Source organism: Macaca nemestrina, chromosome 10 (assembly GCF_043159975.1).
Source record: "Macaca nemestrina isolate mMacNem1 chromosome 10, mMacNem.hap1, whole genome shotgun sequence".
NCBI lineage: Eukaryota > Metazoa > Chordata > Mammalia > Primates > Cercopithecidae > Macaca > Macaca nemestrina.
The window spans coordinates 117,474,318-117,489,819 of NC_092134.1; the positions used below are offsets into that span (position 1 = coordinate 117,474,318).

At 36.9% G+C, this 15,502-nt stretch overlaps 1 protein-coding gene across 14 annotated transcripts in view; it reads left to right on the plus strand.

The window, feature by feature from the left end:
• LOC105492120 (SRY-box transcription factor 5) overlaps nt 1–15,502 on the plus strand; it is a 1,036,234-nt gene that overhangs the window by 20,922 nt on the left and 999,810 nt on the right. Inside the window, exon 1 of one of the 14 annotated variants that reach the window (XM_071070595.1) lies at nt 1,847–4,513. The exons of the other annotated variants lie outside the window; for them this stretch is intronic. The gene's annotated coding sequence lies outside the window, so the exon portion shown is untranslated. Of the gene's footprint in view, nt 1–1,846; nt 4,514–15,502 lie in introns of those variants that run through there. 14 annotated transcript variants of the gene reach the window in all.

Consider the following 15,502-nt stretch of genomic DNA (forward strand, 5'->3'; position numbering starts at 1 on the left):
TGAAGGGACATCAGGTAGTGATCCAAGTAGCCTAAGCAAGAAATGTTGTCCTTATTCTGAAAACTCTTCATTGTACTGTTTTTCGTGGCCTGCTACGTGACTAAATGGGTCTTTGAAATACTTGAGGAAAATCAGAGCCTAAATTTATCGTAGTTTAAATCTTCTTATCACCTAGGAAGACCTGAAACAGAATTTTCTATACTATATTCTTACTTACCATCTTCTCCTTTTACATTTGTATTTATGTTCATTGTTTCAGCACATTATGTTCTCAAAACAATAGGGGAAAAAAGGAAAAGTCATTCTTTTAAGCTTGTACCATGCTATTGACTTTCTCTGAAAGGACAAGTGTGTTTATTTTATCCCTGTGAGTCTAAAAATTAACCATGAAACATCCTTCTTTACTTCTAAACTATGTGTAACAAAGAAATGCTTTATTGCAATTTCATCAATAATTCAAATGCAACTTAAAGGAAAGTAGGGCAGCTAAGGAAAAAAGCACACTTGTTCCATAATTGAGTCGATTAAATAATATTGAGTCCCATTGTCATAGTCATATTGATGAAACAACTTTTATAACTACAAAAGGTCTAATAAGAAATAAAACCTTAGAATTATGATGCAACGTCATGGACATTTCTTAGTTTTTTTTTTTCTATTGTAAAATACAAATAACGAAAGCAACCTTTTACCAAAGTGCAATAATAAAGGAGCAGCTTTTGAAAGGTGCTCTCATCAAGATATTAGTAGTTTTCAAGGCTGGGCAGTAATAACCCAAGCTATTTTGGAACTGTGCATACATTAGTGTTCTGGTGCAGCATGATACAATAATGTGTGAAAAAGTATAAGATCGCACCTTGTTTAAATTTGCAGTTTTTGTGCATAATCCCACAGTGAGCTCTTGCAAGATTTTGACTGTTTATAGGAGAAAAAAGTTTATAGAAGCCTACAGATTGGGGCCTGTTGTAAGTATCTGACAATGAAAATAAGGTTTTAAAACAATTGCATGCCATATGTTTTGAAAGATTAAAAGGTTATGTTAAGTTTATATTATATATACTATTTTGCAATTCAACTTATGGTTAGTTTCACCCAGTGGAATCTTTAGAATACACATACATAACCATCTAAAGGAAAATGTAGATTTGCTCTATTTAATATTTGCAGGGTATGATTGAAAAGTACAGAGTTTGATTTTTGAAAACAATGATTGCACTATAATTTATGCATTCATATTAATGTTGTTTTCAAAATTGTCACCCAGAGAAGCAAAACCCCTTTTCCAATGATGCCATTGTTCAAAACATTTTGGAAAAACTTCCTCTCTCGAAATTGTCCTTTGAATCATTTGCAAGCCTGACTAAAACATCCATCTCATTACTTTCTAATCGCATTTTATACCAAGATTCATCATCCTTTTTTTTTATTCACCAGAATTGGCTATAAATGTCTCTCTGAAATGATGAAAATGGCTAAAATTGACTTTCAAATTATGAAATTTGTCACCATTGAGGATATTTAGAAGTATGTGTGGCCGGGCGCGGTGGCTCAAGCCTGTAATCCCAGCACTTTGGGAGGCCGAGACGGGCGGATCACGAGGTCAGGAGATCGAGACCATCCTGGCGAACACGGTGAAACCCCGTCTCTACTAAAAAAATACAAAAAAACTAGCCGGGCGAGGCGGCGGGCGCCTGTAGTCCCAGCTACTCGGGAGGCTGAGGCAGGAGAATGGCGGGAACCCGGGAGGCGGAGCTTGCAGTGAGCTGAGATCCGGCCACTGCACTCCAGCCCGGTCGACAAAGCGAGACTCCGTCTCAAAAAAAAAAAAAAAAAAAAAAAAAAAAAAAAGAAGTATGTGTGCTTGCATGTGTGTGCACAGACTTAGAAAACAGTTTCAGATGGAGACAAAGATACTGTGAATAAGTATCTTTGAGTGAGTTGTGTTCTAAGGTGACCATTAACATGGTAAAATACATTTGAACTTAGACGACAAGGTATGTTTGTTTAAAAAAGTCACATTATCTTTTAAAATGTACATTATTTTTTACAACGTATACAAAGAAAAATGCGAATACGTCTTTTGGAATGCAAGGCCAAATACCTTACATAATTAGCAGTATATTTTATTATTAAAACAATTAAAGGATTAAGCAACTACAATGCTAATCCTATGTTGGCAGATTGTTCAGATAAGGTCCTAACGTGGGAACATATCTGTATAATTTTATTTAAATACTGCCACTGACTGTCTGATCTGTAAGTATGTGTATTCATTAGCATCTTACGAAATTCATATTAATTTTTATGTCATTTGAAGGCACTAGTTGGTAGCACTTGGAATTTTCATTTCAGTTCACCTCTTCATGTAAATAATTGACCTAGTTTTCGAAACTATTAGTAATTGTTTTCTTAGCCATCAGTAAGGAACCCATATGGTTACATGTGCTTGAAATGTAAAATAACTGGAATAAATTCCAAATGCTTTCTTACTTTAAGAACTCTGTGGTCACTCGGTGTTTATGTGTTGAATGACTTATGAGTAAAATGAAAATGAAGTAGGACTAAATTAATATACATATCCAGAAATTCACCCATTTCCTCCCACTTTGAACATCTTTATTGTGTTCCTTCTTAAATATGTAAGAAATGAAAGAAATGTTTGCCAGAGAGACTTAGGTGAGTAGTTTTTCCTTTCTGAGTATAAGGAGAGCAAACAATTTTAAAGATAATTTTGCTGTGGTCAGTTTTCGTGACCCTGTACCATCTTTGTAATGTCTGACTTCCAGCTTGAGTGCATTACAATAGGGATCAAATGTCTACATTTTAAGAATGTCATTGGTAGCTTTTTGAAAGTTCGTAGATTTAAGTGTAAACCAGTGTTTGAACATGAAGATCTGGAACACACTTTTGTAACATCACCTTTCAATATAGGTAGCTCAACAGTTGGAGACCATAATGACTTCTTGTTTAACATAGTATGTGATTTACACAGACTAATTTGTGTTTATAGTAATTATTTTACCCTGGTTAACTACCTGTGCTAAAATTTCTTTGCTTTCTGGCTTCTTACTACCCAATTGTTTTTTTTCTTACCTGAATGCATGTATCCTTGACTTTTCTAAACATTTTAAAACAGGGTTTATGCAGGACTTGTTCCAAACTAATAGGTACTTTGTTCTTTTTAAGCACGTTGATTTATATTAATGGAATTGGCTAATTTGTTTTTGTAAAGTTTTGTTTTCTTAAAGGGGGGATGAGTTTTGAGGCACTAAATCAAGCTGAACTACACCTTTAGCTTTTTGGTAAATTTATGTCACTTATTAATTGCCACGAATTTTTGACAACAAATGTCATATTTGAAATTCTACTGGAAGTATAACAGTGTGATATTGTTCATTTGTGATATGATAATTGTTCATGAACAATATCTAAAATCTGTAATAGATTAGAAAATGAAATTCCAGCGTTTTTTTCCCCATTGATAAAGATAAATATAGAAAGACCATATTTTAAATATGTCACAGTACTGCTAACAAAAAGTTAAGAGTTTTAGTGTTGTAGGAGTTAGGCTAGTAAGTAATGTTTATGTAATCCTGATAAACATTTCCCCATAACTGAATTTTGAGTGGAAAACTTTGTTTCTTAAAAGGCTCTAAGTGGAAGAAAAAATATTGGAGTCTGTCTTCTTATTGTGTAGTGTGTGTGTGTGTGTGTGTGTGTGTTTGTATTTAGATCCAGTTTAATACCAAGTAATGCCAACATCTGGCAGAGAGATGGAGATCTGGGAATTTGTTGCTTGAAACCCTGGGACAAAGTGTTCTGATCTGACCGGCAAACATAGCTGTGGACTTGAACTGAAACCTTCAGGGGCAGAAACGTCTTAAGTGTCTGGAAAATTGGCCTGTTGAGTCACCGTGAAGGCACTAAAACAAAACTAATTTTAAGCAGGTCAAAGTTCAGTGATTCCCTCTGGAATTCAAACTTTTTTTAAGAGTCTCATGTTTAAGTGAAAAGGGTCAAAGTTGATGCACTGTTACAATGTTTTGAATGCTTTCCCTTAAGAACAGCCACCCAAGCTGGGATTAGCATGAGGAACTGCAAGGCTGGCACTTCAGCGTCTGGGTTAAAAATATTTTAAAGCAGTAAATGCAGTCAGTACAGAGAGATCCCTGGGAGCCTTTCTATTCAAAAATGTGTGAGCTCAGGGCAGCGACTGCAATGTAATTTAGGGCAGTGTATGCTTCATAGCTTTGGAGAATATTGCTTCCTGTTAATGTTCCATCGGAGGATGGTAGGATAGTAGTAATTTTAGAAGGTGGTATTCCTGTTTGTCTTACATCGAAAACTTCAGAATAAATAAAAGGAAACATCAATCGAACCAGAAATGTAACTGTGGAAAAGTACCAATGAATCTAAATTTGAACTGAACAGATACAAAACCAGCATGGGTGTAGGAATATTTTTAAAGAGGAAGCTATGGCAAAAGCAACTTCCCAGGGAATGGACTGAGCAGGTATGTACAGTGTGGACAAATAGTCTGCAGAAACTTTCGAGAAAATGCCTGGTCAACAGGGACGTGCTTTAGCTGTGACTAGATGAAATGGCGTTGAGTATTTGAATGGAGGAATTATTTTAGAACATGGAAACATAGGAGATTTTTTTCTCAGTAGCTGGCATTCAGATGGTAGCTAGATAACCTAAGCAAACCAAGTCATTAGCTAATCACAATTCCTTGAATGAGACTGCACTGGGAAAGTCTGCTGGCCTGACCCTGAGGTGTGTGGTTCCAGGACTTCTGATGTTAAAATGTTATATACTGCCGTTGATGGGATTGAACAGGCATTTCCTCAGTCTGAAGATTATGTTGCTGAGCAGAATGAAAACTAAACAAGATTCTCAGACATTAAAAAGAACCTATCATTTTATGAGTTTTGTCTAGGAAATGCAAGAGGAACACTGACTCTGCCTTCAAATTTTAGGGACTCAGCTAAAAACTCTGGGCAGCTATGAAATTTGGCTAGGATCCAGAGTCTGCTAAACTCCCTGTGAAACTTTGGTTGTTCTTATTAGCCGTTTTATTTTTCCACGTTACCAGTTGCAGAATAATTCTGTTGCTTTTCATCATCAACCTATGATACTCACTTGGAAGAAGCTTTAATTATTTAGTTATTTATTCAGCAAAGATCAGTTATTCCAATTTGAGGAATTACATTTTGCATTGTGTTTACTGTGTCTCCAGAGATATGAATTCAGTCATGTCTATTTATTTTAAGGAGATAAGCCAGGAACATGTGATAATATTTTTACGAAAACAGAGGAAAAATGCACACGGAAGAATGAAAAACGAAGTTATTATTGTATGGCATGATGACTGTCTCTTGTACAGTTTTGAATCAGAAAGGGACCCGAGTTGTGCTGAACAAGGAGAAGACGACATGCATATTCTGCATGTTTTTTTCCCCAAATATAGGTAGATAGAAAGTGGCCTTTGATTTGAATCCTTGAATTCAACTGTGTTTATAAATAACATTATGAATGCTGCTTATTTTAATGTAGTGATGAAGAATACGGGAGAATCACATATTACAAAGCTTAAATTAGAAAAATTAAAAATGACAAAGGTTTTCAAGAACTGGTGCTGGGATTGTAATGCAGGGGTACTTTTAGGGTGAGCTCTGAGACTTCTCTGACTCTTAATTAGGGCCAGAAGTTTAGCTTTTTGAGCAGGGATTTTTCAGAAGTAAAATTTATTTACTATCTACACTGTATGAAAAAATAGAAGCATCAGCATATTCCATACTCGAATTCATTATTTTAACAGGACTCGTTGACAGTTTGATCACAAATGACCTCTTTTAAAAAAAAATGTGTGTTGCTCTGAACTTTTGCTCCTCAAAACCCTACAAGTCTTTGCAAGGAGCGCTTTTGAAGGGAAGGGTCTTAAATCGGTCTGATAGTAAAATGCCTTGATCCCGACATCTCTCTCTAGGTGCTGTCAGCTGTTAAACTTGTGCTAGCACACTGCTGGTTCCCCATGCTGTGCTGATCCTTTTGTTTAACCGGCATTTCTCTTAGCTTTCCCACTTAAACTAGCTATCAGAATCCTATAGGTCAACTAGACAGTTTGCCTTATCGCAAGCTCACCTGAAACATCTTTTGAGGTAGGGCCTATGATTTCATGACAAATAGTCACCTCAGTGGGGAGCTACGGAGCTCACCTCTATCTTCCAAGGGTTAACAGTAACCTATAATAATAATTTGGTGACACAAAATGCTTCTTTTTGTGCATTACCTATTTCCAGAGGCCTAATTTAGGTTTGAATCAAAATGGATATCACAAACAGTACAGCTTCCTGCTGAGAAGCAAAGTGCTACTGAGAGACTTTCTGTGATTCTTTTGGTGGCATCTGGGAGGGGTGAAGGAACACAGGGTGGTGGGGCGGGGGAAGCAATTGTCAGTCGCTTATAGTGGAGCTGGGACCAGCCGTGGTAGAGAATGGTTTTCAGGGGCAGAATAGCTTTATGGAATGGTTCTATCAGGAAGTGAACTTTGTTCTATTGCACTTGATATGAGGCAAATTTTAGAACCAGGAAAACAGCAGAAGCAGTTACAACAGATATCTTATTTTTCTGTATGATTTTCATACTTCATGCTCTAGCAACAGTGACTGCGCTTACCCAGCTGTAAATACAAAAATAATGATATAGTGTCCAGAAAGTTTTCAACCTTAAGAGTCTGTTAAAACTCTTAATTCCTCATCACAAAATCCTTGGCTGTGCTAGTGCAATTGGAAAAGCAAGCAAAGTTAATCTGTCAGTGTGTCCTGTCTTCTCTAACCTTTTACCCTCTTTTCAGATCGCTTGGTAACTACCCCAAACATACTAAGACATCCTCTATTGTCCTAGTTCTTCTCACAAAAGAAAGCAAATTAAAAACAAACAAATTTATCATGATTTTTCTAAGCTATACCCAGGAGTATTTGTACTTTAAATAGAAACTTATGAAGGGTTGTTTTTCATCAGTGTTTACAGTGAGTATTTCTGCCTATGTGGGTGAGGAGAGATGACAAAACTATGACAGTATTATTTTGCAGCAGGGGTCTTCCAGTGAGCCCTGTATTCATGGCACATAGGCTAAATTCCCAGTAAAGCTAAGCCGAGAGCCGATTTGAGCCCAAATATGGGATGGTAAATGACCTGCATTTTAGAATTCAGTGATGGAGGTGGTTATGCATTTCATGCCTTGGGCTCCATGGCGGCTTCCAGTCTGGGCCTTTGCCTTGGCTGGATCTGGTTGCTGTACCTGGTAAAGGGATGGGAAAACCTCATGGAGCTGGGCAAACTGACAAGAACTCCATCCCAGAATTTTAACTCCAGTTCTCACTTCGACATTTTGCTCTTGCATGTTTTCTGAGAGTGCAGCGTTTTTCTTGGCTTGTTGCTTCCCCAAGTGGCCAGCCCTGGCCTCCCCTCTGGACTCTGGGGATGTGTTCTCAGAATGCCCGTTTCCCACTCGCTCCTGGGAGCACCATGAAGAAGCAGCTGTCCTTGCTTTCCCAGCCCCACTCCTAGGAGAGGTTTTGGGTGCACAGGCTTCTGTCACATACTTAATTTGTGCATCTCAAGCACAGCTTGCTCAGCTCTGCATTTTTGGCTCAGTGAACACGTTGAACATGCCCATATAGGTGTTCATCTTGGGGTATACTCATGTAGGGATAATAGACGTTATGCTGTCTCTTTTCAAGGACTCAGGTTTTAAGAGTCTCTAGTTAATGGCTATTGGAAAAAACATTGATTTTTAAAAAATGTGCTGTAAGTAACGTGCTCATGATCTTCTTTTTTGATTCCTTAAACAGCTATGTAAAAACCAGAATTTTAAGGAGTTTCTTAAAGAATGATTTTAGACATATTATATCTACTTCCCTATTTAATTGACTATAATTTATTTTGTAAGTGTTAGTCTTTCTAAGCAGGAAGACTTTCTACCACCATGGTCTAAGAGTTTGGTCACTTTTCTGAGGGATTGCTGAGATCTTCCTTGTAATAGTAGCTCCCCAAAAAAAAACCAGAGAAAAGAAATAACATGAAACCCTCAACTGCAGCTTTTGTCCCATTTGAATTGCAGTGGATAGTTTTCAAAAACTGCAAGTGGGGTGATGATGTAAGATGGACTTTTAGCTCTCTTTTCAAAGTTTCTTCTAATTTTTCTGCTTATTTCACAACCTTTACCTAGAATGAGAGTATATTCATGTTGTTTAGTATCCTTTGTTTTCATAGTATCATTTTTTTTTTCATAATGATTGGTGGGTAGAAATGGGCAGGGCCATGCTTTGGGATCTGAGCCTCCTTTGGACCCCATAGGATGTCAATGGACTCATTAGGGTTTAGCCAAGTTTTATGCATTATTCATAATATACATTCACAGCGTGCACACTAACGACTGTCTCCTGTGTCTGCTTAGTCAGAACCATTTGCATGCTGTAATATGGAACCATAATACAGAATGCATTTAGCTACATTTTCTGTATTATCCTTAATACATATTGTCATCATTTTCTGTTATGGGGTATGTGGTGAATGTGTTTAAACAATAGCATGTACTTGTACATTATGATTCCATAAAAACAAATGTATAATAAAAGTCTTGATGGAAGTAATTATTGCATATGTGCAATAACAGTTTTTTAAAAAGCTTTCATATTATTTCTAGTTTGTTTTTATTGTTTGATTATCTAGTTATTTGTTTTATGTTGTTTTATGCCTGCTGGACTGATGTCCTGAAAATTTTAATTTTGAAAATAACATACCTTGTTTATCCCTTTCATATCTTATCTCATTAGTTTCCCTAAATGCATATTTAAAAACATAATATTTAAGAGACTTGATGATTAGGAAAAGCATGTTTCCTAACTACCAATTAAAGATCTTCAGGGTATTTGTTATAAAGAGCCCGTGTTCCATGTATCAGCAGAACTACGCTGCGTATGTGAGAACTTAACATCAAATTGTCTTCCATATCCAAGATAGAGAATTTCTGAGTTCTAATGTCAACGAGTCTAACTTATTTAGGGAATTGGCATCTTTTTGTCTGGAACAAGTTCCTTATAAAATGGAATTGACCATGGATTAATTCCAACAGAATATCATATTCATTATGTCTTTCAAAAAATTCTTAACTTCCCCTGGAAAGAAAAAAAACCTAGAAATGCATCTGTATATCACAAGTATGAAGGAAACAAATAATGTATTGAAATTTTAAGTGATAATTTGTTCAAAAGTTAGGAATTCACTGAGGATATAGACTTCTAAATCAATTTACCTTGCTATAATTGGAAATAGTTGGTATAGTAAAAGGATTCATTGAAATTCTGAGTTTTCTCTTTTGAGAGGCTACTGGTGGTTTTCCAGTAGTTAGAAGTCATTTAGTTTCTGGTTACCTGCTAGTAAACTCATTTTATGATGCTCACTTTGAAAACCCTGTGATTCATTTAGTGTCCTCCAAACAGAGTACTTTTCTATATGACCACTTCTTATTTCATTATGAAATCATTTAGGAACAGATTTTTGGAGTTAGAAGCATATATAAAATGGTAGTTTTAGTTTGAAGGGCCATTAGTCTTTTTATTGCTAATGACACTTTTATCAGTAATCTGTTCTACTTGGAATCAGTTCTATAACATTTTAATTTTTGGCCAGACATTATTGGTGAATTTGTTTTAGATACAGGATCTCACTGAAAATTTCAAGTATACCTACCTAGTAATGTTGTAAATCGTCCTTGTCTTGTCTCCTCTTTTCAGGGAGTTTGACATGATGCATCCTGATGAAATGGCTGTTGAGTTTGTGTCCATACTCTTCAGGAATCTGGAGGGAATATAAACTTGAGGCAAAGTCTGACTAGTAATGTCTTTTTTGTCCATATCAGTGCATTTTTCTCTGTTTCCCTGGTGACCCCCACATAGTTGTTTGGGTCAGTTTGCATGTTGAGAAGGCAATAGCTTCAAATCAACTGGTTTTAGATATAGTGGTTGGATTGAATTCCAAGTAGTCAGACCTTAAAGCAGGACGGAGAAAGATATGGGACCAGGTACCCACTCAAACCTAGATCTTTTGGTTTTCTGCAATAATATGTGTCTGTCAGACAAGGATAGATAAATTGAGTATGACATAGATAGGAAAAGGGTACACCCCTTAAATGGATTCCTTTCTACACTGCGGGGAAGCAAAAGACCTCCCTGGCTCCTGTTTTAACAAGCTGTATTTTTTCTACTTTCATTTGATACTTTCTTTCACTAGGCTTACGTACAAAGCTGATCATTTTGTCCAACTTTTATTGTCAATTTACATAGTTGGTCTGCTGAAAAAGTCCTCATGCTAATTTTGAGGTCTTTCTCTGTCCTGCCTTGAGGTCTGACGACTGAAATTGCTCAGAATATTCAGGAACTCTACATTGGAGCTGCCATAGAGCCTGAGACGTACTCTTTTGATAACCTCAGGGGGCACATTTTCTTACTTTGAAGGAAGAGTTTATATTTGAAAGCAGTCAAAAGATATATTTGACCAAGTCTAGTGAATAAAGAAGGCAGGCAGTGAAAGGTGAGGGTAGCAGAAGAGGGCAACACAAATTGTGGAGCTCAAGTAACACACCTGTTTTCTTGGGTCAATCAGAAATTGGAAGATTACAAAACAGGGGCTCTAAAAGTATTTTAAGCACTAGTAGCAACAGGGAAATGAGTATATAGTTTCTTACATTCACTTCTTTGAAGGACCACACTTATTTGTCTGTGAAGGTTTAAAATAGGTTTAAAATATGTTACATTACTTTATAGTTATACTATAACTATATATAGTATAGTCATAATCACAATATATTTCATGTGTTTTTGTGTGCATCTGTTATAACTGACATGCAAAAATGTGTCCATTTTTAGATTGGTGTGCCTATCCTTTCCAAATTATGAAAAATGCACAGGGTCTTTCAAAACCATTAATTCTGAGCTAAGATAAGTTGAGCAAATGGAAAAATAATTTCAGTGGTTTTTTTGTGTCTCATATTAAGTTTCCAGATAATAATCCAATGTTTCCAGAGCCTAAATATCTTAAATATAGATTTTTTTTTTCCTGCTTAATGTTGGTCAGAAATGCCACCATAGTATTTCTGTAGCAATACATATTTTCATAGGAGCAATACATATTTCAGGGAGTTTCTTCATTTGAGTTTATTTGTTGGCTCTTCAAGACCAGTCTGGCCACTTGTAGACTGGCACAGTTGCTTGCAAATAGATCATTTCCATGGATAAACAGTAAGAAATATACACAATCATGTATACAGAGTTTCACGACTAACTTATATAGTCATACATTTTTAAAGACCACAATTTTGCAGATTTATTTAGTAAGAAACTCGGTATTCACTAGATCATATGATATTCATTTCAGAGTGGATCTCAGCTATCACTATGTCCAGATTCCTCATTGTGACATCCCCAGAGATTTTTGGAATTCTCCACTACAATGAGTAATATTAGAAGGGTTGACACAAGCAAGAGTAGGTTAAACAGAGAGTGTTGGATTAAAATAAAATAGTTGAGTACTATTTAATCTTTTATTTTTTTATTTTTATTTTTATTTTTTTTTAGATGGAGTCTTGCATTGTCGCCCAGGCTGGAGTACAGTTGCATATTAGATACGAGTAGAGAAGGGCAATGAAGACTAGGTTTTTGTTTGTTTGTTTGTTTGTTTGTTTGTTAAGAGTCTCACTCTGTTGCCCAGGCTAGAGTGCAGTGGCACTATCTCGGCTCACTGCAACCTCTGCCTCCTGGGTTCAAGCGATTCTCCCACCTCAGTCTCCCTAGTAGCTGGGACTACAGGCACATGCCACCACAACTGGCTAAATATGTTTCTATTTTTAGTAGAGATGGGGTTTAGGGGAGCTCTGTGTGTTATTTTTATAGACTTCTCCCACCTTATAATGGCTTAAATAAATGTAGCTATTTCCCACACAATATATCCCACCCCAGTTTTTTCATTACTACTTCAGAAACAGCATTGTAGGGAGAGGATCCAATGTCATCATCTAGGTCACTATACTCAGGTCACTGAACTCTGACTCTCTCTTTCCTCGCCTGTAAAATTAGGTTTAGTGCATAGAATTTTTTGTGAGAATAAAATAAGGTAATTATGTGAATGCATTTTGTAAACTGTAACATTCAAAGAGATGCTAGTTGTTCATACCTTGTGTTGATGAAATGTAGCATAACCAGTACTGCAGCTAGATTTGCAGTTATTTTTGTTGATGGGTTTATGATCTTGTTCATATGCTGGGTACCTTTTGGTAAAGTCCTAACTGTATGGTTTTTAAACTAGAATAGCACTAGCTCTGCAAGCAATAACTCTTGAAAAAAAAATGACAAGGTCTGCTTTCGTGTTTTGTTCATTTTTGGTTGTTCTACAGCTTGCAGTAGGATCCCTGATGGTACCACAAAGTGTTGACAATATCTCCCATGACCTTCATCCTTGAACTCTTCTAAGATTCTGCGTCTTGTTTTCTTTTTCTTGAGTAATGTAAATACAAATTTTAGCTCCAGCCTGTGGGATGATGTGTATATTTTCTTTTCGTTAAAAGGTATGTGGTATAGAAATTGAGTATTTATGTCTCATTATTTTGATAACATGCTATGAAGATCCCAGTAGCCGTGTTTAATATTTGTTTTAGGAAATTTGCCACTACAGACAAATTTATTTTAGACTCACTTCTCTGAAAAACAGTGAATTAAATGGTGGGAAAAACCCCAATGTGGTAAAGTAATATATGATCTGAATTCATGGCAGCCACGTGTAATCTTTCTTTTCTCAGAGAGTTTTCTATTCTCTCCATATTCATTGTTTGTTTCTATTTTCTGTGCAGGAACTGGGCTTGTGCTGATAATTATAATTCTAAGTGAAGTGATAAGGACAGATACTTTGGGTGACAGTTGTGGCACCTTCCTTCTGACCTTAGGCTAGTTACTTCATTTCTTTTCTCTTTCATTCTCTTTCTTTCCTAGCTTGTCAAGGACACAGTGATACATATTTCACAAGATTGCTCAAAGGGATAAATGAGATGATATGTGTAAAATCTCACATATTCTAAATATTCTAAATATTATAAATAGAAAGTAGCATACCACTGCCAGCCATCATCATACTGAATATTTGCCTACAAAAACAGGTAAGCTATAACATCCAGGCTTTCAGGAATGTTTTGCAGACTTTAAGACTTTAAATTAGCTGATGGAAACAAAATTTTAGGACTGGAACACTATTCCATGGCCTATAAATGCTTCCTCTAGATCCACTGAGGATGCTAGGTGAGATTTTCAAGGTCATAGAGACAAGTAAGAGAATCGGTCATAGACCCAGGTTTCCTGGTTCCCTTGCTGGACTCGATTCTGCAGTCTCACGATATGGGCTTCCTACCATTTGGCCACCTACAGTGTGGAGATGTTTTCCAAGCGATAGTGCTACATCAGTAGCATCCACTCTTCTCTCCGAAATGAAGAATTCTAGAGAGGCATTTTCTTTCTGTTTTCTTTTTCCCCTTGTGGTTATTGACAAAGCTTTGGATCATGTTGAAACTTGTTGCAACCAACAGGAAACTCTTTCAACTTTTCTAGTTATCACCCTGCTCCTAATTGAGAAGTAGCAAGCATGATTCTACCCCCTGTAAGTTGGAAAGACTTGTCAGACTTTAATATTTAGATGAGGGAAAGACCTCCAGCCATGAAAAAAAATTCCTGTTGATATTTTCCATAAAAGGGGATGTACAGTTCAAGACCAGCAGAGCCGACTCTGCCACTTTGTGTAAATGAGATCTTGAGAAGTGGCAAAGAGGAGAATGTTAGTCATGTCTTACGTGAATATGTGATGTCCCCTCGAATTTCTTAGCTTCCTTCTCATGAAAATGCTGCATAGTGAGCCAGGAGGAGGTTGTTCTTTCCCTAGGTTTGGCCCTGAAATAAAACAAAAGTAATAAAAATTAGTAAACTTGCATTTATGGAAGTGTGTGATGAAGACAGCTTTTTGTAAATGAATGTTTTGCTAGTGTCAGCCATATAAATCAAGTAAGTAATGTGCCTCTAAGGAAAAGTCATTTAAAGAAATCAAGTAAACTTCATTCACACTTTATAAAATAATTGACATCTACATGTATTCCAGGTTGCGATGACTCACTCATTCTCTGTTAAGGAAAAAAGTGTTTTTTTTTGTTTTTAAGAAATTAGTAGGACATTTAGCTCCCCTGACAAACTAGCTAGTGCTATGTTTATATTTCCCCAATAGCTACAAGGTGAAGGGTTGGACATAGAAGACTGAATGTAGTGCCATGCAGTGTGACTCTGAGCTTCTTGGAGAACGTCAGGAAATAGCAACTATTTTTTTTTGATTATGTGAAGCAATACTTTAGGAGACAAAAATAAATTTACAGTGGAGAAAACTGAAAAGAAATATAGAATAGAGTTCTCCTTACTGATAGTAGTTTTCGTAGACTTTGAAAACTGAATTTTTGTCTCAGTGTCATATTTAGAGGTGAATTCAAGCCATGCCCCAAACCAGCTTTCACTATGAGTGTCATTGAAGATAAACTCAGCAAGGACATTGGCACAACAAGTTTTAACTTTGCTATTCAAGTGGTAATAACAAACATATGACTAGATTTTCATCACCTCTCTCTCTCTCGTCTGATCCTTTATATGTCTTCTTTCTCCATCTGGAATCACAGTACAGAGAGACACTGACCTCAAGTACATGTCCCACGCAGACAGCACTTCTCTGAGGAGGTTAAACTCTCCCAGTAGCTAGTTCATGGACTGGTGAATCAAGAACCTACCATAGGTTATGTACTCATAGGCATTGGGGATGCAGCAGTGAACAAAAGAGACAGCCCTTATTCCCAAGGAGCTCAAAATCTCATGGACATGATAGAAAACAAACAATAAAGAAATATGGCTGGGCATGGTGGCTCATGCCTGTAATCCCAACACTTTGGGAGGACGAGGTGGGAGGATTCCTTGAGGCCAGGAGTTTGAGACCAGACTGGGCACCATACAGAGACTCTGTATGGTGTCGTGGTGCACCTCTGTAGGCCCAGCTACTTGGGAGGCTGAGGTGGGAGGATCACTTGAGCCTGGCAGGTTGAGGGCTGCAGTGAGCTGTGATTGCATCACTGCACTCCAGTCTAGGCAACAGAATGAGACCCTGTCTTAAAAAAAAAAAAAAGAAATGTGATAATTTCATAAGGAGAAGAATAAATAGCATAATGTGGCAGTCAGTAGTTCTCAGGATCTGCTTTGGTTGAGGTGGTCAGGGAACGAGATGGTATTCTGAGTTGATAACGGCGTTCTCAAGAGAAGGAGTAGCACGTGTTGGGCCCAGTGATGGGAGAGAGCCTGGCTTGTTGTGGTTGGGGGAGCCCACTCTTCTTTATTGTCACACCTTTGTTATACTTCCTCTCCCATCTGCTTTG